General features: G+C 41.9%; 1 long non-coding RNA gene across 2 annotated transcripts in view; it reads left to right on the top strand.

Moving 5' to 3' along the window:
* LOC123378864 overlaps positions 1–27,825 on the top strand; it is a 369,979-nt gene that overhangs the window by 154,546 nt on the left and 187,608 nt on the right. For both annotated transcript variants that reach the window (XR_006582769.1, XR_006582770.1), the window contains exon 4: positions 22,628–22,747. This is a non-coding gene — a long non-coding RNA (uncharacterized LOC123378864). The remainder of the gene's footprint in view (positions 1–22,627; positions 22,748–27,825) is intronic.

The raw sequence follows: 27,825 nt of genomic DNA, 5'->3' as shown, positions 1-27,825 counted from the left end.
GGAAGGGCTCAGCCTCTCGGAGAGGGAGATCCCTGGCACCAGAGTCCAGTAGACAAAGGAAGTAGAGTGCACTTGAAGTTGATGTGCTCCTTGAGGCAGTCATCTGCCTAGGTGTGACCGATGACTCCAATACCAGCTCAGGCACCGTCGAGCTCAGCGATGCCATCTGTGTTGTTCCACCAGCAAGAGGCTATCCTGGTGTCATCAACTCTGGAAGCTTATGCTGTGGTGAGGGACTTATTGAGTCTATCTGGTACTGGTTTTGCCAGCAGTACAGGAGTGCTTTCGCCTGATATCTATGACTGCAGATCAATCACTGTTGACCATTACCACTCAGCATTTTGTACTGTGAGCACCTCTGGATATCCAAGTGCCTCATCATTTGTTGTTGTCTAGAAGGAAGCTGTTGCTGATCTCTCTGATTCCGTCTTCTCCGGACTCTCAGCACCGATTGCTGGCATCGATAGGAACAGTGCCTCTTGGTGAGAGGAAGCTGATTCATGTTTGGACTCAGAGGTTGGCTCATGTTTCAGAGTCTCGTACCTCACCATTCCCTTCTGAGGACTTACCACCACCGGTACCCACTGCAGGGCCTGTTGTAGGCAGCCAGTAGGAATCCAGGGCCTGGATGCAATTGGGCTCCAGGGCCTTACCATGGCTGTTTTGGAACCCTTGGGGGTTTCCTCCAGCCTTCAGGTTGTCTCCTTGCCCTCCCCACTCGGCTTCATCAAGTAGGTGTCAAGACCCGTGTCACCAAGTACAGCCAGAGGCCTTGCCCATTACTAGGTGCAGTACCGAATAGGAGGACATTGCTCTGGTAAATCTTCCCTTGGAGGTGCCCCTAGAAAGCTCTATCACAGCCAATTTTGTCTTCATCCACTGATGAGGAAGTGGTGTCAGAAGATTCCTCACCCCACCTGAACTTGAGAGGACCTAGGGAGAATGGTTTTTTTCCTGGCTGGTCCATGTTGTAATAATACAGGGATGCTCTCGATCAAAGATCACTCTTCTTTAATATAGTGCTGAGATCCAGCATGATTACTCCAGTCAAGATGGAGGCATTCTTAGTGAACAGCTGAAAAATTGGAATATATGGTGGCCAAGTTATGAAGGACATAAATGGGTGAAACCTCAGGAAGTTCCATACTTCAGTCTCTGTAAATATCCAGAAATACAAATTCTTATGTAAGCCTCTTGGATTTGAAAACTTGGATTGAAAATCTTATAAGAGCAAGTGTTCTTCTGGGTTTTTTTGCTTCTTTCAGTGCACAGCTCAGTCACAAATACAGTGGGAACAGCATGTAGGCACTTCCATTTCCAATCTTGCTTCATGATGCCAGTCAGGGAAACATACAGGTATATAAAACATGGTACGGCGGGAATAAAATCAGACCAAAATTGTATATAATTTTCAGTTTCCAAACATTTTGTGAAAAAAGAAGTTTCACGATTAAAGGTACAGGTGAGGAGTAATATGAAATAAACTGGCAAAAAAATTCATGATTTTTCATGAAACCTTTATCAAAGGGAGTTTTGCCCATTTTTTTTGTTGCAGCAGGTATTTCTGGTACTGTATTTGTAAAGCTGCATTTGGGGATATCTTCAGAGCAGCAGAGGGTACTCAGGGTCAGAGAATTTCACAAAATGGGGAAAAAAACGTATTTATCTCCATTATGCCTTTTTTTTCACCCTTTTCCCCAGCTCTCCCCCTCCCCGCCACAGCTTGGCTAATGGGGTAACTCAATTTTGCTTTACAGTAACCCTTAAACAACTGTTGTTTAGCCCATGTTGCAGAGAATAAGTTGCAGATTCAGAAAGAGATGTCTACCTAATTATGTTGTTTATGCAGTCCAGATAATGCCAAACAGGTTTAATATTTACTTACTTAGATTTATTCTCATGCTATGTGTACAATGGTATTTTATCTACAATTGACACTGCAGGGACTCCATCACAATGTGTGTCTGTGAACAACACTCTCTAAACATCTTAAATGCTTCTAATATAAATACAGAAGAACTCCATGTACCAATTATCAAAATAACATGAACATTTTTCTGATTTTAACTACATTCAAGTGATAGGTTTTCCTGCACTTAGATAAACAATTAAACTAATTCGAATGCCATAAAAAGATTTGCGTGTAATAAGAGGATCCGGGAACCTTGCCAGTTTACAGAGATCAGAAGAAAACTGTCTGGGGGAAAAAAACCCACATAAACACATGTGCGCATGTAAATCTTGCACTGGATTTGGATCCTAAGAAACAAACCTATTGGAGATTTGTGGCTTGAAACTTATTAAAGGATGAAAATCTGGACAGGGAATTAGAGAATAGATGGGAAAAAAAATAAATTGAGAGACACTTTAAAAATAGTGGAGAGTAGAAAATACTAGTGAAGGGCTGACAATTTCAAGATTGTTTCTTGATTTGCATTGCCATATTGCAACACAGACCCAGCTGTGCTAGGTGCTGTATAAACATAAGAAACACTCCTACTTTCCCCTACTTATATATTAAATAGTCAAGCCTAACATTGGGTAGAACGGGAAAAAGAAGCATAGAGAGGTGAAGAGACTTGTCCAGGGTCATACAGCAAGTCAGAGGCAGAGCTAGGAACAGAACGTCAGTAGTCTAAGGGTATGTCTACACTACCCGCCGGATCTAGTCTAGACACAATAAATCGATCCCCGAGCGCTTTCCCGTCGACTCCTGTACTCCACCGCTGTGAGAGGCATAGTCGGAGTCGATGGGGGAGCAGCAGCAGTCGACTCACTGCAGTGAAGACACCCCAGTGAGTAGGTCTAAGTACGTCAACTTCAGCTATGTGAGTTGCATAACTTAGATCGATCCCCCCACCCAGTGTAAACCAGGCCTTAGTCCTAGTTTGGTTAGCCCTGTCCATTATATCACGCTGCTTGAGGTACAGTCCTTTCACAGGCAGAATTCCCATAATCTTTTTTTTATGCAGGGATTGAGGACTAGGCCTTGGAGAATTTCCACATTTAAAAAGACCCCACAGGTTTCACTTGAAAATAAGCATAATTTAATGCAAAAGGGAAGCTGACATCTTCCTTGTTTATATTAGGTAGTGACATTACTCCTTGCTCTATATGTGCAAGAGAGAGGAGGGTATTTCCCACAAGGGAGAGGCTGTATAGAATAGATACATTGGTATGTACATGTTTTTCCTCTTTATAAAAAACAAAAAATGAGCAAACTTATTGGTGAGGAAACAAAATAAATAAATACTCCAAAGTGTGAGGTAAATTCCTGTGAAGAGTCGTCGTATGCATAGAATAGGCACCTCCCAGGAATCAGTCTTCCCACATATCTGACATTGTCTCAGGCCCTCATCCTTAACAAACTTAACTTTGCGCATTATAAGTAGTCCCATTGACTTCGGCAGGACTACTCTGCGTGCTAAATTAAGCACATGCATAAATCTTTGCAGTTCTGGGGCCTTAACTTGTATGGCTTAGCTGATTCAGGTAGCTGAGGCAAAGCATAGTTGTACAGTATGATCTTAAGCTATTTTCTATTCAGACTAAGGCACAGTGGTGGGGTGTGTGCTCCACAGTCACACTGAAGGGGTTAATGTAGGCCGGATGGGCCAATTAACCTATTAGGCTGCAAACTGCGGGACATTTAGGTAGAGAAAAGCCCTAATCAAGGGAAGTTCCCTTGTGCAGGAGCAGGTGGGGCTTTAATAAAACCAGGGAACTGGTGGTAGAAAAGAGGTTGCAGGGAGGAGGGCTGCCATCACTCTCCCTGAGATAAGAGAGAGGAAGGGATTTGGACCCAAGAGGATTTGTCTAGCAGACCCAGGAGATGGGGCTCTGCTAGAAGGGTGGAGAATGTGAGCCTGGGATAGGCAAGATAGGAAGTAGTCCAGGAGAGTGTCAGGAAGGTTTGTGCTACTGCAGACTTTAGCTGCTGGAGAAAGGGCTGGAATCCAGTGTAGAGGGCAGGGCTGGGTTCCCCTACCAGCCAATGAATGAGTGGCACAGTAAGGGCAGTGAACTTGAACGGTGTCTGGGACTGTTCGTTCCAGTTACTGAGGGAGTGGTTCAGCCAGAGCAGTAGATTTAAGGATTTCATGGGACGGTAGGGAAGACTTTGATAGTAACCCAAAAAGGGAGGGTGACTGTGACTTGGCCAGAGGGCCAAGCCACGAAGATGAGGTGTGGAAGATCCAGAGGAGCAAGAGAGGGGCCACAGAGTGGGATAAGGGGCGAGCAATTGTGAGAAGAAGGTGACAGGCTGGTAGAGCAAATCCCCAGGCACAGAGAGGAGGCAGTGCTCCAGCAGTGAGAGGCAAAGTACTTAGTTTATGTATCTGGTCATCTGAGCCATTATACTGTCCCAATATGTACTCATTCTCATGTAAAACCCGTGACTCTTTGGAAAGAAGTAGAGACAGTTCCCAACGTTCTGATATGAAGTGGATTTTTTTCTCAAGGCATTGCAGTTACGTACAATGCTCCCTCACTATAAGGCCATAACACCATCCTTGCATATAAAGAATGATGATGTAAAGTATGAACCACATAGAGCATTGACAACAGAAACAAGAGCCCCACAATGGCATAACTACAATGGTACAAGTGGTGGTGCCGTTGTGCCTGGGCCTACAAAGTTTTGGGGGCTCAGCCAGGTATGATTTTGATTGACACCCAGGAGTCCAGAGGGGGGTGTGTGTGTGCGCGCACCCACAATCCCTTGTGTGGGCATGTAAGGGGATCGTACCCCGACTGGTACAGTGGATGGGACCCAGGCATCAGGTATGCCCACTGCATGGAGACGTAACTAGATTGTATATATATGGATTACCTCCAGTGGATGCAAACCAGATGCCTGGCAATTGGGGTGGGTGAGAGGCTGTCTGTGGTGCTGTTGCAGTGGGCTGCTAGCCCTGGAGGGCTCTCGGAGCTATCTGCACACGAGTATGCCTTCATGCCTCTGCCAGCCCAGCAGAAGTTAAGCTGTGCTACGGCAGAGAGGGGTCATCAGGGGAGTGTGCGCCTTGCTGGTCCCCCGGGACAGGAGTGTGGCTGGAATGGGGGGCCCCTTTGGGTGGGGTGACCCCAGGTGTGACCAACTGGAAAGGTGCATAGAGGTCCAGGGGTGAAGTACAGATGGGAGATATGTGCTCCTCACCCTAAGATGGAGTGCAAGATATAAGCACTGGATGCTTTGCATGAGAGGAAGCCAGACTGGAGCTAGGGAGGGGGCTTGGAGCAGAACTGGGATGGTGGATTGGTGCTGTTGAGGATGGGGTAAGGGGGCTAGAACATAGCTCAAGGGGTCTGAATCAGAGCTGGGGTAGGGTTACCATACATCTGTATTTTCCCAGACGTGTCCGGCTTTTTAGTTCTTAAATCGCCGTCCGGGAGGAATTCTTAAATATCTAAAAACATCCAGGAAAATACAGATGTATGGTAACCCTAAGTCTAAAGTCCTGTGGCGGGCGGCGCTTCCTGGGGCAGCTCCCGGCACCTACCCGCCAGCAGGAGCCTGCAGTGTGGGCAGCCCCAAGGCACAGAGGGTCTCTGTGTGCTGCACCAGCTCCCTTGTGCCCAATCAGAGCTGCAGGGGTGGGGCTTGCAGGTGCCGGCAGCGGGCAGAGAGCCCTCCACCCCGACCCGACCCGAGGAGCCAGACGGACCTGCCGGATTCTTCCCGGGAGCTGCCCCAGGTAAGCACCACCGGGACGCCTCACCTTGCCCCCTGGCAGGTTCCTCTGGCTCTGGGGGGGCGGAGGGCTCTCTGCGCGCTGCCGGCGCCTGCAAGCCCCGCTCCGTGGCTCCGGAAGCTCCCATTGGCGCTTTCCCCAACCAATGGGAACCGCAGAGCTTGCGCTTGTGGCAGGCGCAGCACGTGGAGACCCTTGGCTGCCCCTGATCCTAGGAGCCAGCGGGACCTGCGGCAGGAGGGGTGAATAGGCGAGCGGGGTGGGGTGAAGAGGCGAGCGGCGGGCAGTGGGGGTTGAAGAGATGAGTGGCGAGGGAGCCAGCGGCGGGTGGGGGTAAGGAGGCAAGAAGCGGCGAGCCAGTGGCAGGCGTGGTTTCTCGGGGCTTGCATGGGAGTTTCTGGCAGGGGAGTGAGGAGGTGAGTGGCAGGTGGGAGGAGGCGAGCGGTGGGTGGGGGACTGAGGAGGGACGCAGCAAGCCAGAGGCGGGCCAGGGGGTGAGGTGGGATGCAGTGGAGGGGCTGAGCGGAGAGGGGGCGGGACCTGGCACAGATTGGGGGGAGAAGCGGGGGAGGAGTGGGGGCAGACTGTGGGTGTGGCCAACACCCCCTGTGGAGTGTCCTATTTTTTGAATGTTCAAATATGGTAACCCGAAGCTGGGGGAATGGAGGGAGTTGAGGATGGTTGGAGTGGAATCATGGTGGGGTGCTGGGGGTGGATCAGGGAAATGGGGGGCAGCAGGGAGCTAAAAGGGCCTGGAGAGATGATGGGATTGGGTCTGGGTGAAGTGAGGTCTGGACTGAAGGAAGCTGGCGGGGGGTTGAGGGAGAGCTGCAGGGAGTGGATCAAAACTAGAGGGGAGTGAGGAGGGATGGTTGGGAGAGTTGGGGGTTCTGTAGAGGACTGTGAGGGAACTAGAAGGATGCTAGGCAAGAGCTGGGGGATGGGAAGGCTGGATTGGGGTTGGTGGTAGCTAGGCAGGAACTCGGTGTCTGGAGCAGTTGAGGAGGGCGTTGATTGGTGCTGTGTGTGGCAGGGCTGGATTGGGGATAGTGCACTAAAAATAGGAGTGTGGACATTGTGGCTCTGGCAGAGAGTTGGGCTAGCCACCCAAGCTCAGCCCCAGTGGGTTGGGTGGATTTGAAAACCCCACCTGCAAAGTTGACACTGGTATTTTTCCTTCACTAGCTCGAGCCAAGCTAGCGCAAGTCTGTCTATCCAGGCTGGCTCCCAGCTGCAATGCAGACATACCCTAGTGGATATTTTAATGGCATGTCACTGGAAAAATCTCATGAAATTTAGGTTTATTTTCTCCACAGAGGTGACTGGAACTAAACATATTGTAAGATTATACAATTATAATTGTAATAATTAATCTCTATTTGAACTACAAGACTGTGTAACTTTGGTAATATTTTATCTGGCAGTTTCCCAGTAAAATTAGTCAGAAACCTACTAAAAATGGAAAATGTAGATGCGAAGTCAGTGCTTTGATAGCTGTGGGTTACAGGAATAATACAGATGCTGACTTACAGTGCACAAATTGGTTATATTGTTTTCATATTTATAACTGTTTTTTTTAAAAGGAATTCCATTTTTTCCCCTGGTGTGCTGTCACCTGTAGGTATCTGCCTGGTAGAATTTAAAAAGTATTTATTATTCTCTTTTCTAGCTTTGTCCAGATGTTTAGCTACAGGGTAGTGTTACTGCATAGATTAGTGCAGCTGGTTAGGAGATACTGTGCTAAATATGTAGAGCATCTGTGGTTTGTCTAGGGAGGTTGAATTTCAATTAATTAAATGTCCACCTAACTTACAAAGATCTTTTGCATTTCAGTTAAGCTGACGTGCAGAGCAGACATAATGTTTATTCTTGCCTTTTAAAATTATGAAGCAGATCAGCTGGTGTAAATTGGTATTGCTCTGTTGACTTCAGTAGAGTGATGCCAGTTTACACCAACTGAGGATCTGGTCCAACAGTAACAAAATCACCTTTTTCTCTATCCTCAAACTCTTGTGTATGTGCTGTAGAAATAGAACAAGAATAAAGGATTTGTTTCACTTAAAAAAACCCTCATTAGGCTATTTAAATTTTATGTCGTTTTTCCCCCCAAGTGTTGCTATAAAATATATTATTGCTTTTCTAAGAGATTACCGTAAAATTAACAAACTCTAAGCTCTCAAAGAAAATTAGTTGAAGAGTTTGTAGTTGACTGCATGTGGGATTGGTGTTGGCTTTTATTTATAAAAATATAAAGAGAGATTTGAGAGTAATCATTCCAACAACATTATACCAACCCAAAATTAATCAGACTTACAACTACAATGTACACTCCTTATGATTGTGTGTGTGATGTTTAGATGAATTCCCTACCTTAATATTCTGTTAGAAGGTCTTTTGTCATTATTCAGACATTTGGAAAATGGATTTTCTGAAAAAGTATTTGAATTTTGAACGCTTGCAAAACTTCCCCAGAACATCTGGAACAAATTACAGATCCCGGTTTATAAATTGTATGTAATAAATGAGGTAACTTGAAAAGTATAAAACTAAGACTCAACTTTCTTTGGTAAGCCGCAGATTATTTTATGTATAATGGTTTTTGTAACATCAGTGGTGTATGTGTCAGATACCTACCTGATACATGGGACCAACAGACTGATTGATTAATTCTGGCTTTAAAACACATGTGCCCATGCCAATGCTGCATTGAGCATGGTTGATCATCTAAATGTGTGAAAACTCATTAAAAGGCTCTCCCACAGAAATCTTCTTTATCCATCTATTTTAACACTGGGACAATTCTCTATCATTAGACAAAATCATAAGGTGTGACAGGTACTTAAAACTCATGGAAGGGTTTGCCTCAATTCCCTCGACACTTTGAAGTTATCAAGACAACTAAACTTGCCCTTTAAGTCATAAGAGAAACTTCCACATGAATTCATAAAAGGATGAACCAGTTCTCAAACTCTTTACATACTCAAGTCTCCTTGTCTTCACTCATTTGCATTGGATATAGCTAGCTACTAGGTTTATATGTTCCATAAATGTGGGTCAGCCCCTTACCCAATCCCTTCAAAAGGATAACCAGCCCTTTTCAGGTTCCTTTAAATAGGTAATAATACCTGGGTTTTACAAACAGGAGAAATTAAACTTTGTAGCATTTTGCTATTTGAATGACCTACTCAGTGGAATTACAGCAGCAAACTAATCCTTTAGGAGAGATGGCTCTATCAATCTTTGGATTTTTCTAATGTAGAAGCTACTCAATTGCATCTCAGAAATCAGGGAGGTAATTACTCATGCAGACAGCACAAAATGAAAGAAAAAAATGCAAGTTCTGCTGAGTATCCCTTTCAGAACAAGCAGTGGAACAAGGAAAACAGCCTCTATAATCAGTCAAATTCTTCCACTAATTTTTCAGGTGTTGAAGGCTATAGTGAGGATACATGCTATGAAAGTTAACAAAGCAAAGTGGCTTTAATAGAGGGTTTTTCAAGAGAAAAATGTCTCTGATTAAACAAACATACTATTTTTGATGTAGTTCTCTAAGTTATTACTTCATTGTTTTAAATAAACTAGTTCTAGGATAAAGACATTTAGAGATCTCTTCCCAGGCATTTTGCTAAGGTGACTACATTTTAATTATTTAAGGTAATATGTACCATATTAGGGACTGATCCTATGTGATGTTGAGTGTCCTCAACTCTCTTGTGAGTTCAATAGAGTGGAAGGCACTCACAACCCTAGAAGAGCATTCAGCCCTTATAACCAATGAGATCTGAATTTTGAGGAATTTGTTTTTCATTCCCAAGGTATAAAGTACAAAGCTACTAGCAACAAAGTAGAGAAGAGTATTAATATAGAAATGTACTGATTGAAAGATACTGGTAAGTAAATAAATAATAGATTACTTCTGAATGTTTTTAAAATCTAGAATTTAAGGCCAGACTCTGATACCTTTACTTGGGCAGAATGTGCTTTCTCACTTCCTGAGTGGTCCCATTGAAGTAAATGGAACTAAGCTTGATAAGTTTATGGAGGGGATGGTGAAGGGATAGCCTAATTTAGGCAATTAATTGATCTTTGACTGATCTGAGGGATCTGAGTTATTACAGAGAATTCTTTCCTGGCTGGTGAGTCTTGCCCACATGCTCAGGGTTTAGCTGATCGCCATATTTGGGGTCGGGAAGGAATTTTCCTCCAGGGCAGATTGGCAGAGGCCATGGGGGTTTTTCACCTTCCTCTCTAGCATGGGCCGGGGTCACATGCTAGAGGATTCTCTGCACCTTGAAGTCTTTAAACCATGATTTGAGGACTTCAGTAGCTCAGCCATAGATTAGGGGTTTATTACAGGACTGGGTGGGTGAGATTCTGTGGCCCGCGTTGTGCAGGAGGTCAGACTAGATGATCAGAATGGTCCCTTCTGACCTTAAAATCTATGACTCTATTTGTGGAGTAAGAATAAGGGTATCCGAATAGGGCCCTTAATACTGCAGTTTAAAGCTCAATATTGATCATCGGGAAACATTGGAATCTAAATAGTTAAGAGCCAGATCTCAACTCTTGCACAGATTGAGTATTAGTATACTCCACTAGATGTCTCATTTTCTTCAGATGGATTATCTGCAGAACTAGGTACTACCCAATCTGAGTAAGTGTGTCATAATTAAGTACTGATTTAGGTGACTTTAGCTTTATCTTATTAAAGTGATAATGTCCACACATGGTGGATCCAATTCTGTCATCCTTATTCACTCATACTGAGTAGTATGCAAATATTCCTATTAATTTCCATAGGCCCACTATCAGACTAAGGCACTACTCAGTGTAAGTAAAGGGAACAAAATCAGACATTGAAGTGGGAGATCTGCTGGTTTTGGTGCATTTTAATTGACTTCTGTCATTTTATGTAATATATGTGAACATGGATTTCTCCCCCTCCCCCCACCGTATTGAAGGTCCTTTGTCCATCAATGTTAAGTTGCTAACCAGAGTTAAATACTCAAGAATGGTACAAGATGTGATGCATCCTATAGAATAATATGGAAAAAATATTTTAAGATGTCTTACATTTTCTTTATTGATTTGCCTTCCTCTGCTTCAGAGTGTCCCTATGAGGGTAAAGAAGGGCCCTTGTTTTTACTCACACCTCCATTCATATTACAGGTAATGAACTGAAAACCAGAAAAAGGGAAGAAGGCTAGTAATTGTAGCTGTGCCTTTTATGGCCTTTGGGAACTGAACAATATTCGGCACTGAATTTCTAGATCGCTCCCACAGAATGGAACAATAGTCAAATAGTAGGTAGACATTTTTTCAGAATCCAATCCCAAACTCACTAAACCATTTCCAGAATCCTAACAAAATGGAACCCCTTCTCAAAGAATAGCACATTCCCAACATTTTGGGGATAGATCCCATTCTTCTGGAATTAAGGAATTCCACCTTGATGAAGGACCCTGCAGGATAACCAAGGGATGTCATTCCTGACACAGATATTACGTTACAGTGGGATATCCAAGAGTTCAAATAATGAAGAGATATATGCATGTTCTATTCAATGATGAGAAGAAAAGTTTAAAAAAACAACATCAGGGTAGAGTAAACCATTTGTCCCCCAAATCGGATGAAGCCAGGATACACTATAATGCTCTCTTATCTAAAGGCCAAATTTAGACCTGATGGTAATATTGTGCATTCTGACGCCATGTCTGCATTTGGCCCCTATATATTTGCCAGTTAACTCCAACCCTGTTTGCAGGCGCAGATATACCTATTGTTAGAACATTTCAACCCAACCATCTGATTTTTATGCAAATAAATTTTATACAGTGTTTCCTGTGCTTCCTCCTCTTATCGGTTTACATTATGCATGGATATCATTTCAGTGCATAGCCCTCACATGGCAAATTTAGTGCAGTTGGGATACAACAATAGTCTTGATACTTCTGTTAAACATTAATCCCTATAATGTACTGAAAAATATCCATGGCAGTGTTTTAAAAATGAACCCTGAAATGATGTATTTCAGATCTTATAGTTAGAAGATTAGTCTGCTGAGCATCAGTCCTCTCTGGCTATTTTTTTCTGCCTCTCAGAAAATGTCCACCTCTTATTTTCCATAAACATTGTGGTATTTGTTGAAGGAGAGAGACAGAAAAAATATGTATGGTCTCCAAAGTGAACTCTCAGTGCAGCAAGATAGAGCAACAAAAAAATCCAGTCCCATCAATTTCATTCTTGTTTTAACAGACACAAATGCCTTTTGATCCTAAAGTAAAGCAGGGCTGTAATCTAGATAGAATAATATTCTTCAGGCTCAAAAGCTGAAATCATACTTCCATACAAACAGAAAACAATTTAGGACTTGCACATTGCACAAAGAATGTCACACTGTGTACTATACACAGTAATGTCTGATTGGCCCTCTCAGGAATACAACTTCCTGATGTGACCTGTTAAAAATGAAATCAAAAGTATTTACACATGCCCCTTCATAGCCCAGTAGAAAACTACTGTTTTTAGTCCTTTCAGATGTCCCTAACAATCTGGGGCTTGTTTTCAGGGTTTTAAATATTTCACAGTTTCTCACTTAGTGGAGCAATGTCATTTATAGTTACTCCTGTTTATACCAGTTTGAGAACACAATTTAACCAAACCTCCAAAATGTATGACTCTTCTTGTTGAAGTTGGTCTGCTTTTCCTAATAGTATGCAGTTCTTGATGGTCATCAATAAAGTTTTATTGCTGAAGTTAGCTGCAAATACTCAGCACTTCTGAAAATCCAGTTAGAAGTGTATAGGAGTAGACTCTAATAAATTAGTAAAGTTCCTGAATTCTCCTACAAAATCTGGAATATCCTGCTAAGTATGTTGAGATCCGTTTAGGAGGGAGGAGGATATTTTAGGTTGGAAAAGGACTAAAAGGGTTTCTAGGTGATCGGGTGTATTTGAAATTCATTGAGGTGGAAAAAAAAGGAACAAGAATAGTGGAATAAGGACTTCATGGATTACAAACAGCTTTGTGTTTCTGGAACTTTATTGTGGCAAAATGGCAAAGAAACTGAGATTTAACTATAGATTAGGGAGAAAGGACTACAGTTTAGATTTTGGGAGGTGATGGTGAAGGGAATGATGTACAAAATAGTCTGGGGAAAGCTGGGGCATGCAGTTGTGTAAGAGTTTAGTGGTAGTTGGGAGGTTCTGGGGATGGGTGAGAAGTCAGCTGGGTTCTTTAAATTGAGAACATGCATAGTGGCTGTGAGGTATAGGGCAAGAGATTGAGTTATAAGGTTAGGTAAGAAACAAAGTCCCACATGCATTTGGGCCAGTCGAGATGTAAGGTGGTGGTCAGGAGTTTGTAAACAAAATGCATGTGGAATTGTAATGTAATGAAATAAATTATAAGAAGCATAGATTTTATTAATACCTTACAGTCGCACAATATATTAAATTACATCTGGTAAAAATATAATATGCAATGTATTTTATGTAACATTTCTGAAGACATACAGTAGCCATTTCACTTTATCAAATATTGCTCCTTCAGGGTGTGCAAAGAAGAAACTGCAAGCTGGCTTCTAAAGTAATGTCTAATTGAATAGGGACCATGACAGTGCATGAAACCCAAGACACATTAGTATGTAACCATCTCTATGTCCACTTTCACAATTTCTAAAAGGTTTAAAATATGTTCTTAAGGTAGACCAGGTATCCTTAAACAATAGTAAGAGATTAAGCATATACAAGAAGGATAGCATTACTGTATTGTGATGACCAACACTAAACAGGAGACTTTTATTAATGCTGGTGTGGGCATGTCATCTGGTGCAAGTTTTCTTCAAAATTATATGAAATCAAAAGTATATGAATTCAAAAGTCTTAGTATTAAAACAAAAAGGAAGACTCATGAGAAAGAAGAGGGTAGTAGGGCTGTTTTCAACTGTGCTCCTTCCAGTTAGATAAGAAATCAAAGGGACATTTCTGAATAGATGTAAGGACCCAGAGGGTCTCTTACACACATTATGCCAGCTGCTAATACAGAGGTGAAAGTACATTCCATATTTTGACATGAAAATTTAAATAGCACAGATCCTACATTTTATAGAAACCAGTACAGTACAGTTGAATTGTAGTTTGTCATGATGTTTAAAAATATTGATTTAGCAAACTATTAAATACAGAGGGCCAGATTCTTAGCTTAGCTAAGCACAGCAATGAAGCAATTAGCACAGCTTCATTGACTTACACCAGCTGAGGATCTGGTTGTGAAAGGTTACAAAAATGTGTACAAACAAGTGTATCCATCTTTTTTGTTCAAATCTGTCATTTACACATGTAGTTAGGCTTAAGGACAATTTTACATTAGAGCAAGAATTCCTGGAGCCACATCATACAGTTAATGACTGAGCAATCCATTTTATTCTTTAAGCAACATTAAGGAAACAATTACAGAAATATAACAATTCCCAGTTTACCAGGTCCATGGGGAGATGTTACCTGAGTTAGTGTCTCACTAACTCTGCCAGATTCTCAAATACAAGGTCTCAGTGTTATGTCTCTTACCTCAAAGATCCCCAACCAAGTTATCCTGTAGTTGACTCCTGCTGTTCTCCCCAAGAACTCACTCTTCCTATGCTCCCGGTCTAGTCTGGCTCCTCTCATGAGGGCTGTGGTCTGGTCCAGCCTGTTGTTCATGGGTATCCCCAATCTACTCTCTCTTCTTAGGACAGAAATGTTTTTCCTAGCTCAGCTATTTGCAGTGGCTGCTTTACCAGAATGTTATGGCAAAAGTCCCCTTATGGTGGCCACTATCTGCCTTCCATTTGCAGGACTCAATTATCAGCCTCTACTTCTTCAAAAGTTTGGCTTTGATAGTAGCAGAAGAGACATGATGAATATAGCAAATACAAGATACATACTGAAAGGGTCTTGTGCTTGGTGGATGGTAGTCTTAATTTCTGAAGACAAATGAGCGCTTGGTAGCATTATTGGCCATGAAGGCCTTAGCATACCTGAGAAATGATTATTCTCAACCTATAGTCATGCTGCTAATCCCTTAATTCTCTCAACCTAAGAAGGTTGGCCTGGACTGGGTTGGTAGTTGAATGGCAGACCTCCAAGCAAAACTTGGATGGTGCAAGAAGTGCTGCTTTTGTTTCAGTAACTGGTACTCTTCTCTCTGAATCCATGCTGCCCCAAGATGGTGCTATAATATACTGCCCTGATGGAGATGCTGTCTTTTGGATGACATGGAAAACTGAAGTCCAGACCATAAAACAAGCACTTTCCATAAGAATAGGGATATTAAAATCTATGGCAAAATTCTAACTCAAGCAAATGCTTTCCACCTATTTAAGCTGTTCCTGTGTTTTCAACTGGAGATGGCTTGCCTCTTTGCGTCCTGTCCTAAACTGTTACTGTGTGTAATGCAAAAGTTACTGTCCTGCAGTTCCCTGCATATTCCTTACCTAGCTCACAGGGTGTTTTAAGGCTTAATTATTCAATATTTGTGAAGCACTTTGAGATCTTCAGATGAAAGACACCATAGAAGTGCAAAGTATTATTTTTATTACCATTTTCTCAGGGAGAGCATGAGAGAGAGAAGCTTAATCTGATAATATTAAAAGCCTGGTGGGCTTGCCAAGCTTTAATATGATCTGCTAAACTCAATATTCGTGGGGTGTCTCTGAGTTCATGCAACTGTAGTTCCATGTAGATATAATTCATGTTCACTTCTTGTTATAGTTAAAACTCCTCTTACAATAATATTTCACCGTCAAGAGGTAGGGAGTGGAAAACATTTTCACTGACATTTTCAATTTCGTCTGATTTTTGTCTGTTCATTGCATCCTTGAAAGTATTCAGGCCGAGGTGGGGTTTTTCTAAGGCTTGGCATAAGTACAAATTTTATTTTTAAAGCATCATAAAAAAAACCCCAAGCTGTAGTTAAACAAAACATTTGTCAAATTAGATGAACATATTCCCCTCTCCAAGCACTGCTGTTGGAGAGCTGTAGTCTCGCTGTGTAAGTAATGCATACAGTATGTGAATATGTTAACAAAAGAAGCTGTTTTATTACATAAAATCTAAACAAATGCAAATAATTTTACAGAATTCCTTGAGAAACCAGATTAACAAACAAGGATCAACGTTTAAAACCTAATGTTCTGTTAAGAAAGATCACCTCTTTAACACTCTTGTATTTAACACATATGTGCTTCAATATATTTGATTGGGACATTAATAAAACCTTATTGCTTATATTAGCATCCACTTGTTTAAAACAATTAACAGGGAAGAGGAATCCAGGCAGAGTATGTTCATTAATCATTGATGCAAAACTAGAAACATTTAAACAATTCTTGAAGATGATAATTTTCGTAAAACAGGAAAATCAGATGGAACATTCTTCTGATAATTAGCCCATATGTATAAAAAAAGCAAGTGAAAAAATATACAGAGGCAATATACTTGTAGGGGATTCCTCCATCCCCAGTCACATTCAAATCTTGGTTATGCTGTGCATATTGGTAAAAGATTCATGTCTTCATTATAATGATCTATAGTGTATTTAAGAGACTGGTCATGTTTAAAAGTGTTTGTTTATTTTTAAAGAACATTGCATATTTACTGTTTCAGAGTTTTTTAGATTGATCACAGATCACCATAGGAGGAAGCAAACATAGGAGAAAGCAAACAGCCCCAGTGCCTGAAGAAAAAGCTTTGATTTAGAAAAAGGATACTTGGCATGCAAGTAGTCCACTATGTGGTTCCTATTGTGTTTTAAATAAATGCATCAGAAAAAAATGTGCCACTTTTTCTCATTCTGATCAAGGTTGCACAATATGTCAAAGCTGAATCTATACCTTTACTTTTCTGCTAGTAAAACTAATGTGCATTTTCTTAGCTAGACTCTCAGCAAATCTAATTGTCAGCATCTCCATCTCAGAAAACTGTATACAACACAGAACCCACCCCGTAATTTTATGCTTTTTAATGTTACTCCTATATTTCATTTTTAATTTTGCATTATGTTCTAACATCCCAGTCTTCTCGTTCCTAGAACCAAACCAGTAAAAACACTTTTCTGCATTTGTTTTAAATTGGCAAGCCCCACAGTATTTATCAGTTTGGCTTTTGTTGAGTTCTGAATAGGCTTATGCTGATGACAGTGCTGTACGCTAGCTGCCCATCATGGCTGTGTCTGATGCTTGCCCTCATCAAATTCAGTGGCAAAACTCACACTGAATTCAGTGGAAGTAGAGCTGGGCTTTTTGGGCCTGCTGCTTCTCTGCAGAGAGAGTGCATACATCTTCTGTTTCTGCAGTTTTGATTGGATCAGGAGCTGAGAAGCTTAATGATGTTTGACTCTATGTGATTATACCTGGAACAGTTTAACACTGGGTAAATCCATTGACACAGACTCACAGACCTTTTAAGGCAGAAGGGATCATCATGACCATCTAGTCCAGAGGTCAGCAACCTCTGGCACGCAGCTCGCCAGGGTAAACACCCTGGTGGGCTGGGCCAGGTTGTTTACCTGTCGCGTCGGCCAGCACATTCCTCGCCTGTGCCGCTTCCCGCCGCCTTCATTGGCCTGGGATAGCGCCAGTGGGAGCCGCAATTGGCCGAACCTGCTGACGTGGCAGGTAAACAGTGGCCCACCCCGCCAGGGTGCTTACCCTGGTGAGCCGGGTGCCAGAGGTTGCCGACCCCTGATCTAGTCCAGTGATTCTCAAACTTTTGTACTGGTGACCCCTTTCATATAGCAAGCCTCTGAGTGTGACCCCCCCCTTATAAATTTAAAACACGTTTTTATGTATTTAACACTATTATAAATGCTGGAAGCAAAGCAGGGTTTGGGGTGGAGGCTGACAGCTCGTGACCCCCCCATGTAATAACCTCATGACCCCCTGAGGGGTCCCGACCCCCGGTTTGAGAACCCCTGATCTAGTCTGACTCCTGCACACTGCAGGCCACAGAACCTTACTCCTAGCTTGCTACCAGCAGTTGCAGATGGGCCACATTCCACTGTAGGCAATCTCATCATACCCACCGCCCCTAAACTTATCAAGCCCCGCCCCCAACACTCCGCTTGGAAGGCTTCACTCCTCTGATGCTTAGAAACCTCAGTCTAATTTCAAGCCTAGTCTTGTTGATGGCCAGTTTATATCTATTTGTTCTTTTGCCAACATTGGCCCTTATCTTAGGGCTTGTCTACATTACCTGCTGGATCGATAGGCAGCGATTGATCCAGTGGGGGTCAATTTATCGCGTCTAATCTAGTCTAGATGCGATAGATCGACTGCCGACTGCTCTCCCATTGACCCCGGTACTCCACCAGGACGAGAGGCGCAGGCGGAGTCAATGGGAGAGGGTCAGCCATCGATTTACCGCAGTGAAGACATTGCGGTAAGTAGATCTAAGTACATTTACTTCAGCTATGTTATTTACGTAGCTGAAGTTGCATAACTTAGATCGATCTCCCCCACAGTGTAGATCAGGCCTTAAATAACTCCTCTCCCTCTCTGGTATTTGTCCTTCTCGTGTATTTATAGAGAGTAAGCTCCTTAGTAAGGTAGTTCCTCTGATCATCTTAGCAGCCCTTCTCTGCACTTGTTCCAGTCTAAATGAATTTGAAGGCCTATAGCGTAAATTCAGACTATTTCTTAATTCCTCTACTGAATTCAAGGTCAGCTTCACAATGGCCATATGTAGGATTGTGTGTTACCCGCACAAAATTCTCTGTTACTCACACACTGTAGGGGCACCCACCTTTACCAATCACCAAAAACAGACTGCACATGCTCACCACTCCCAATAAGACAGACAAACTGTCCAGTTTCTGCACAGTGTCATTGGCAAAGTGTTGAGGTCTGGAAGTTCTGATCTTGGGGCTGTGTCCTGGAGTTGGTTCCCAAAGAACTTCCTTTTGGACCCCAGTTTATATAGTGAAATTCGAGTCCTTTTTAGCTGTACCATAACCAATCATTATACTAAAATTTTACTAACCAATCCTAACATTGTATAACAAAATTCTCTAACCAATCCTACCCCACCACCTTAATTTACACCTAGAAACAGAAACAATTAAAGAACCAGACAGAGACCATACAGATAAACAATAGGGAAGTGGGGACCATAATGACAAACTGGTTTGAGAACTGGTTAAAAGACAGCGAACAAAGGGTAGGAATTAATGGTAAATTCTCAAAATGGAGAGGGGTAACTAGTGGTGTTCCCCAAGGGTCAGTCCTAGGACCAATCCTATTCAATTTATTCATAAATGATCTGGAGAAAGGGGTAAACAGTGAGGTGGCAAAGTTTGCAGATGATACTAAACTACACAAGATAGTTAAGACCAAAGCAGATTATGAAGAACTTCAAAAAGATCTCACAAAACTAAGTGATTGGGCAACAAAATGGCAATTGAAATTTAATGTGAATAAATGTAAAGTAATGCACATTGGAAAAAATAACCCCAACTATACATACAATATGATGGGGGCTAATTTAGCTACAACGAGTCAAGAAAAAGATCTTGGAGTCATCGTGGATAGTTCTCTGAAGATGTCCACGCAGTGTGCAGAGGCGGTCAAAAAAGCAAACAGGATGTTAGGAATCATTAAAAAGGGGATAGAGAATAAGACTGAGAATATATTATTGCCCTTATATAAATCCATGGTACGCCCACATCTTGAATACTGTGTACAGATGTGGTCTCCTCACCTCAAAAAAGATATTCTAGCACTAGAAAAGGTTCAGAAAAGGGCAACTAAAATGATTAGGGGTTTGGAGAGGGTCCCATATGAGGAAAGATTAAAGAAGCTAGGACTCTTCAGCTTGGAAAACAGGAGACTAAGGGGGGATATGATAGAGGTATATAAAATCATGAGTGATGTGGAGAAAGTGGATAAGGAAAAGTTCTTTACTTATTCCCATAATACAAGAACTAGGGGTCACCAAACAAAATTAATAGGCAGCAGGTTTAAAACAAATACAAGGAAGTTATTCTTCACGCAGGGCACAGTCAACTTGTGGAACTCCTTACCTGAGGAGATTGTGAAGGCTAGGACTATAACAGCGTTTAAAAGAGAACTGGATAAATTCATGGTGGTGAAGTCCATTAATGGCTATTAGCCAGGATGGGTAAGAATGGTGTCCCTAGCCTCTGTTCATCAGAGGATGGAGATGGATGGCAGGAGAGAGATCACTTGATCATTGCCTGTTAGGTTCACTCCCTCTGGGGTACCTGACATTGGCCACTGTTGGTAGACAGATACTAGGCTAGATGGACCTTTGGTCTGACGTGGTATGGCCGTTCTTATGTTCTTAACAATAAAGAAATGAGGATTTCACAACCACAACTATTGATAAGTGATTTCTTGACAGACAGAATGCTGTCAGAGTCTTCTTTAACCATGTAAAGATCTGTTTCTTTATCTGGTGATAGTGGGTGTTATTGGGACAGGGTCTCCTTCTTAGCAGCCTGATATTACATTGTTTTAATGTAATTTAGATGGAATGTGAGGATGTGACTTCCTGCTTCTTAGCTAATGGCTGCTGCTCGGCTGCTCTTTTCAGCTGGTTGCAGACGAAGGCCTTAGGCTTTAGGTCTTACGATATGGCTGCAGACAAAGGCCTTCTCCTTACCTATGGAGGGTCAGGGGAGGAGGAGAGTCAGAGAGAAGTTTGTTACACCCATCATCTCCCTGGCACCAGTAAGGAATCTTCTGGAAAAAGGTAGTACAGCCTAAGCCTATAGCATCACTTCCACAGAGCCCTTCAGTACTGCACATCACTATCCATTTAGGGAAGGCCCTGTCAACATATCTCTGGGGCTGCTCTTATAGGGGAGAGCTTCAGGAAGCTAACTGTCAGGGCCTGGCCATGGGAGGCCTATGTGCACTGGTTAGCTGCTAAGTTGTGGTCAGGAGATGAGTAATGTGTCAGAATGCCAGGAAGTCAAGGTCAGGCACCAAGTTGCAGGCAGATAGCAGAGTTGGGGTCAAGCTGGGTCAGGATACCAGGAAGTCAGGGTCATGTAAGCAAATAGCAAAGTTGAGGACAAACCAGAGTCAGCAGCCAGAGTCTGTGGTCTACAGTAAACAGAGTCTGGACCAGATAGGCAGGCAGGCAGTAATTTAGAACATTTAGTGAATGGTAGCAGAGGCCATGTGGCCACTTAGTGAATGTCAGGCTAGAGGACTGTAGATTTATACCCTGTCTTGCTGGGTGTTAAGTCTCTGTGTAGACAAGCCCTTAGTTTTTTTCACCTGAGTTATAGTTGCAGAAAGTGGGCCAGATTCACCTCACATCAGTTTCACAGTGGCGTAACTACATAGAATTCAATAGAGTTACTCTTGATTTACACTAATGCAAGAAAAATCAGATTTTCCTTTCATTTCTTTTATAAAATTTGCCTTAAATGACATATGTATGGAAACCTCTTGCTGATCCAATAACTTCCCTCCACTTCTCCTCAACATGAAAAGTTTTTTATTTATGACTGTATCCCCCATCTGCCCTTTACCCGATGTTCAATCCATTTTGTGTTATATTTATGTCCATTCCGCTTCCTTCCTTTCTTTAGACCTCAATCTCTGTACAAAGACCTTAATCTCTGATGTGGAACTTTGTCAAACACTGTCTGAATGTAGGCTATCCACTGCACAGGGACAAAGTCAAAGACGTACTGCTGGGCATGTTTTTGCTTCAGACAAAAGCTTCACAGCAAAATGAGATGATTTCAACACCTTCCCCCAACTAAATAATTTATTTAGATATTGTTGTCCATTTTATGTAAATTACCCATCTTTTCATACAATTTTGTTGTTTTTTGGGGAGTTTGACATTTATCAACAATACTATTAGGCTAAAATTGAATGTAGAAGTTGTGTTTGGCTCAGTGTTTAATAGGGGTCATGGCTAAAATGGTTGTAAGATCCTATCACAAATGTGTGACGGAGAAGAGGAAAATAAGCAATAGTGCCTCTTGCCCTTCAGATTCACAAAAGCCAAAACTGTCAAACTTGACTATCTGGTATTAGGTGCCTGAATCCATATTTAGGCATCTAAACAAATGGCCTGCTTCTCAGTTATGCTCACTTTGGCTAGGAGTCATGTCTTTTGCATTACCTTTCAAGCTTAGCCTTTTGTGTCAGCATATTGCCCCATGAAAAAGTGTATGGTTTAACTATTTTTAATAGTCTGTATTTTTGTTTTCTATACAAATATAAAGATGCAGAGATACAACAGGATGGAGTAGACAGTGCCATTCTCTAAATATATTTGGTGAATATTTACTGATTACTATCTCTTATTTTTAAGTATCAGAGGGGTAGCCGTGTTAGTCTGGATCTGTAAAAGCAGCAAAGAATCCTGTGGCACCTTATAGACTAACAGACGTTTTGGAGCAGGAGCTTTCGTGGGTGAATACCCACTTCGTCAGATGCAGTATTTTTAATACTCTTAAAGTTTTTCAGAAGTATGCTTGGAGAGGAAAGTTAAATTTGGGAGGGACTGAATTAAATAATACTGTAGTAGCTTTCCTCTTTAACCTGAATTTACCCTTGTTTAGGAAGCAGTATGGTCAAAAGCATAGAGTAAGGAACTTAGTGTTAGGGCTCCTATGCCTGTTCTCAGCTCTGCCTCTACGTAAGCTTTGGAAAGTCATTTAACCTTTTGTTGCCTCAGCTTTTACCCATTTCTGAAACAGGTATAAAGGGTGTGGTTGGGCTTAATTAGCATTTATGAAGCACTTTGCGGGCTTTGGATGAAAGATGCTATAGAAGTGTAAAGAATATTAACTGGATTTTCTTCACAACATTTCCATTCTTTTCCTTCTCCTCTATGCTTTTCTGTGTTTTTTTTAAAACATTTCTCCTAAACAATAAGGAGAAATATAATAAACAATCCCTTTCACAGGCCTCCACTTCATCACACCCTGATTCCCTTCCCACACGCTCAACCAAACAAAGACAAAACTTTGGGAAGCTGCCTTTTCCAAGAGAGAACAACAAAAACTATGAACCAAAAGAAAATGAGGTAATGTAGAACATTTTCATTACTCATTGAGGAATGGTTCTTTGCAGTATTTCCAGCTAGTTTTTCTTCCACACCTACATGAGCTTGCTCGCTCTCTGTCCAAATCCCCCCTCTTTAATCTAAATCCTGCTGATCATCAGGGTATTGATTCAGCCCACGAAAATATGTTGCATGTTGCAAGTGGAATTTACCCTTTGACCTTTAGCTCCCCCTCTCCTATGACCAACAAGTATTGTTTTCACTTGTTTTCCCTTTCCCTAGTAAAAGCTGCTTTTAGCTTATGGAAAAGTCTCTTGAGACTCTAGCAGAGACAAGTTCCCTCCCTTCCCTTTCATGAAAACCAAAGTGAAGAAAAATATACCATTTTTCCCTTCTCCCCATTTGGAGAGAAGATTAAAAACCTCTCTCCAAAGTCCACTCAAAACTCCATTCCAGGCTTTCTTTGTGAGTGACGCAGTACAGTCTGGTGACTGAAGAATGCATAAGGGACTCCCTAAGTCTGAGCCAGTGACATCCTCAATCAGGATTCCCTACCGCACCCAGAATTCCAGGAAAAAGTAATGCATGACATTTTCTACCTATGTATGTGCTTATATGGCCAGCAACATGGTAGTGTTTTGAGTGCCTCACAATCCTTAATGGACTCTGTCCTCATAAGACCTCTCTGATAAAAGGAAGTACTAGCCCCTTTTACAGATTGAGGCACAGGATAGATTTTTGTGATGTGCTTGCGCTGGGAACTGAACCTAGATCTCCCAGTCTAGTGCCCCTATTCACCTTTTTCCTTTTTCTTTCTCCATTATTGGGAGATGTGACTGAGGTATTTACAGCTATGAAGGGCAAAGTAAAAGCTGCTCAGTCTCACCTTTCTTACCTTGTCTCATAATACGAGGAAAAAGAAGCATTTGAAATGAAAGTGCAGTCAATTTAGAACAGATAAAAGGAAGTGCTTCTTTGCATATCCAGCCTGTAGAGTTCACTGCCACAATGGGTCATCAAGTCAGCTACAGTGGCTGGATTTTAAAAAAGGGCTTGGATAATTTTATGGCCACTAATAAAATTTGTAGCTATACAAGCTAAAGTAATTATAATGGTAATTAAATCTCATGCTTCAAGATATAAACTGATTGACGGTGGGAATCAGGAAAAAATATCCCTCGTACAGCAGAACGCAATTGGCTACTGTATTTATATTGAAACAGTTACTGGTCGCTGTAGGAGGCAGGATCTGGAATAGATAGTTAAATGGTCAGATAGTTAAATGGTATACCAGCTCTTATTTTTTTTATGTTGAACTACTTTGACTAGACAGGGCAGTGATACTTAATGCAACTGAATGCCTCCTGCAATGAGAGCAGAGGGTACTCACCTTCTAGCAGTTTGGGGCCTACTGTTTCCACCGCTTCTGCCTCCTCCATTCTTCCCTTTTTAGTCTTTTACAAATATTCTAAGACTGCCACTGCAATTTATTTCCACTTAAAACTTCTATGGAGTCACACAATAATGCACTGAAATAGCATGTTGCAATTCTACTATAAAATTAGACTGATCTTCTATAAAGCTGCGTGAAACACTTCATGGACACAGGAAAAAAAGTTTGTTTTTTAACCATCACTTTTGTAATAAGGTGGGGAAAAAAACCCGTTTTCATCTGATGTTGTTTTATCCGTGTTGTGCAGGCATCAGAAAGTGGGGGCTGTGGGACGGAAACTATAAAGTGAGGAAAAGAATCCACAGAATGAAAGGAAGAGCTTGGCTAAATGTTAGTGGTGAGCTGGGGATGGCAATTTTGCCTGACCCCCTGCATGATTGAATTGGGGAGTGAGGAATGCTGGTAAAAGGGCATCCTCATTCCATAATTGTCAGTCAGGATCTAGCTCTTTGAATGGCTCAAGGAATACTGTTCCCAATGTCCAACATAGTTATGCATTGCTCATGGGCCTTGACAACTTGTGTTCCCATGTGTTCAAAGATGCTTATGATTGGTGTTGAGCTAGTCTGTAGGTTGTAGCAGGACTCAAAAACCTTTTTTATTCTTTTACACCTGTTTAGAAGTTTGGTTTCAAGAGCAGAGTGCAAAAGTGGTATAGAATCAGAACATCCCTGTTGTCCTTTTCATTATTCTCCATCAGCGGTCAATGTTTTTGGCTATTGTCTGAACTTTATAACTTCTGAATTTAGTCATGTTGGATCAAAGTAATGAAATGATTAACAGGTGACAAAATTAACAGGAATATGAATTGTGTTTGTGTGATCTTTAATTTATTTATGTTTGAATTTTAACCATAAAGTTCTAGTTTTAGGAATTTTTAAACTATATATTTTTTGAAGTATGTTTTTTCCTAACAGTATTAAAAATAAAATAAAACCAGACATCTGGTGTGATTCCAGAATTGTGTTACTGTCAAAGCAGCAATTGGGAGGTGTTATTGCAGCATGCTTGGGCCAGCTTGGATTTAGCTAGCGTGCTAAAATTAGCACTGAAGCTGCAGCAGCATGGGTGGTAGCACAGGGTGCCAAGCAGACTTGCATTCAAGTCACTCACTTGTGCTGCTGCCTGCACTGCTGTGGCTTCATTGCTGTTTGTAGTGAGCTATCTAGATCAAAACTAGCTCAGGAATGTTCAGATATACACCTCTTGATTGGTGTGTAGACATACCCTAAATTCACACACCACGAGATCCATGCTACACCATTATATTTCTGCACCAGTGTAACCCCAGTGTAACTGGTGTAAAAACAGAAAACTGTGGTAGTGAATCAGATCCTGTAAAGCAGAAAAATAGTGGTTGGAAAATGTGTTCATTAATGTTTCTACAAAGGAAATAATATATCCAATAACTCTTATGTGAGCACTGCCTATTGTTTGTAGGGTAGTGCGGCTATTTTGACCATCAAAGCACCATTTTAGTGTAGACTCAGACTCAATTTGTTTACAAACACTAAAAGTAAGAGTTTAAAAATCAGTGGCTTTGATGAGATGGAACTGCAGTGGGTTTCAGAAAACCTTAAATGTGATCCAATTAAAAACCATCCTTGTCTACCTTTGGGAGTTGTGCATGAAAATGAAATATAATTCTGGATCTAATCAAACCAGACGGCAGCAACAGGTGAAAAATAAATGGGATAATACAATTTGCCATGCTGTATTTTCATGTGCCAATATTGCTGAGTTCATATCTCATTCTAATAGAGCTTTACCCTGTTTCTCCTTCCTTTTATATCACTTTATTATAGAAGATGCTAGCCTGTATTAGCCACTTACTAGATAAATACAAGAAAACTGCTTGCCATTTATTGGTTTATCCATTATCTCAAACATAGGATAGAGTAGTCTGATTTCAAAGTGACAGCTGGTGGTGCCTCTTCCTGATACATGTTAATCCAGTTTTTATTATGGAAAAATTGCCTGCGCTTTCAGACAGCGAAAGGGAGTTACTAAATGTAATCACTGAGGAGGGAACCTTAAAATCGCACACGTAAAAGTCTAAAATTGAACAGTTTTCTCACAATGGGATAGTATACTGGAAAAATAAAGAGGCAGATAATTTATAGACATGAACATAGAGCACTGTGCAGTTGTTTTTAAAATATTGTGCTTACTTTACCATTTAAAATGTAAATAAAAGCAAGTGTCCAATGCTTTGGTCGGTCTCTTTGTTGGGGTCAGTAGTTTTGTGGGATTGGACAAAAGGGCACAAAACATTAGATGCAGCCAAAGAGAATCTGGCACAGCCAAGGCAGGGAGGTTACATAATGGTGCTTCATTATTTCCGAGTCCTCTCTGAGCCAGGTTGATTGCCTGGTACAGGTGAGAGCAGCCTAATGGAACCTTACACCATTGGACCCTCACAAGGTGGCAACCGTACAGCCCATGTTTGGGACCCAGGGTCTGGAATCACAAAGGGACTTAGGTGCCTACACCACAGATGTAGGCACCTAAATGCCAGATTTAGGTATCACAGAGGATACACAAGCCCCCTGCTCCTCTGCCACATATTCCTGTCAGTGCCTAAATTCACTCGATGCCTAAATTTCTGCTGTAAAGCTCCCTCGGGGCCTAAATTTCTACCTCTGGGCTTGTGTGCTGCTGCATCAGGCAGGTGTCCAGGCCCCTATCTCACATGTAAGCCCCAATGCAACCCTCAGAGCAGGTGGAGATAGGAGGGGCAATAACTATCTTTGCCTGCAGGGCTCGATGTGTTGTCATGCGCAGAGCAAGTCTAACTTCACACAAAGTGGCCCAGGAGTGGGGGGAATGAGGGTTGTTTTCTAAGTGGTGGGGAAACCCTGTTCAAATGCTCCTCATCGGGCAGAGGGGGAATTTGAACCAGGGTCTCCCACATCCCAGGTGAGTGGCCCTAACTCAGTGAGAGGGTCAGAGCTTAGAACATATCCCTCTTGTTGGCATCTGCTATTGGCTGGATCAGGTGTCTCCCTGCCTAGCATACTGGCTTTTGTGGATCCCTTTTCCAGGTGCCTATCTCTACCCATGCATTGTACAGGGAGCCTAGGTACCTAACTCTTGGTTTGTGGATTCTAGTGATTTTTTTTCAATGCGCCTACGAGTTAGTCATTGCAACACCTAAGTCCGTTGTGGATCCAAGTCCAGGTATCCTCTAGATTTAGTGTGAGATTTTCACCAGGTATCGGAGATTTTCTGTCATGCTCAAGAATGTCCTGCAGCACAGACATGGAGAAATGCTTAATGTCTTTCCTCAAGACTGAGGGATTCTGATCTCACACCAATATAAGTGAATACCTGCACTGAACTAAATAAAGTGATATTAGTGTAATCCTAAGAATCAGGCCCTGAGCAATGATGAGGGTAGGAATTTTACAACCACTAATAAATATCTGAGTTTCGTATTGGAACCATAGGCATTTAAAAGAGTTTTGAGCCCCATCCTTTCTGTTAAGCCCCAAAATCTGACAGTCTAGGTCCTGCTTGTGGAACAGATATAAACAGGTCTGGAATTTTAACTCCTGTCTGTCAGATAGAAAGGCCACCCAGCTATTTCATTATATCCTAATTAATAATATACCTCCATAAAAATCTTAATGCAATCACTACATAA

Source organism: Mauremys mutica, chromosome 10, assembly GCF_020497125.1.
Source record: "Mauremys mutica isolate MM-2020 ecotype Southern chromosome 10, ASM2049712v1, whole genome shotgun sequence".
Classification (NCBI taxonomy): domain Eukaryota; kingdom Metazoa; phylum Chordata; order Testudines; family Geoemydidae; genus Mauremys; species Mauremys mutica.
This window is presented reverse-complemented; position numbering and strand designations above follow the sequence as displayed.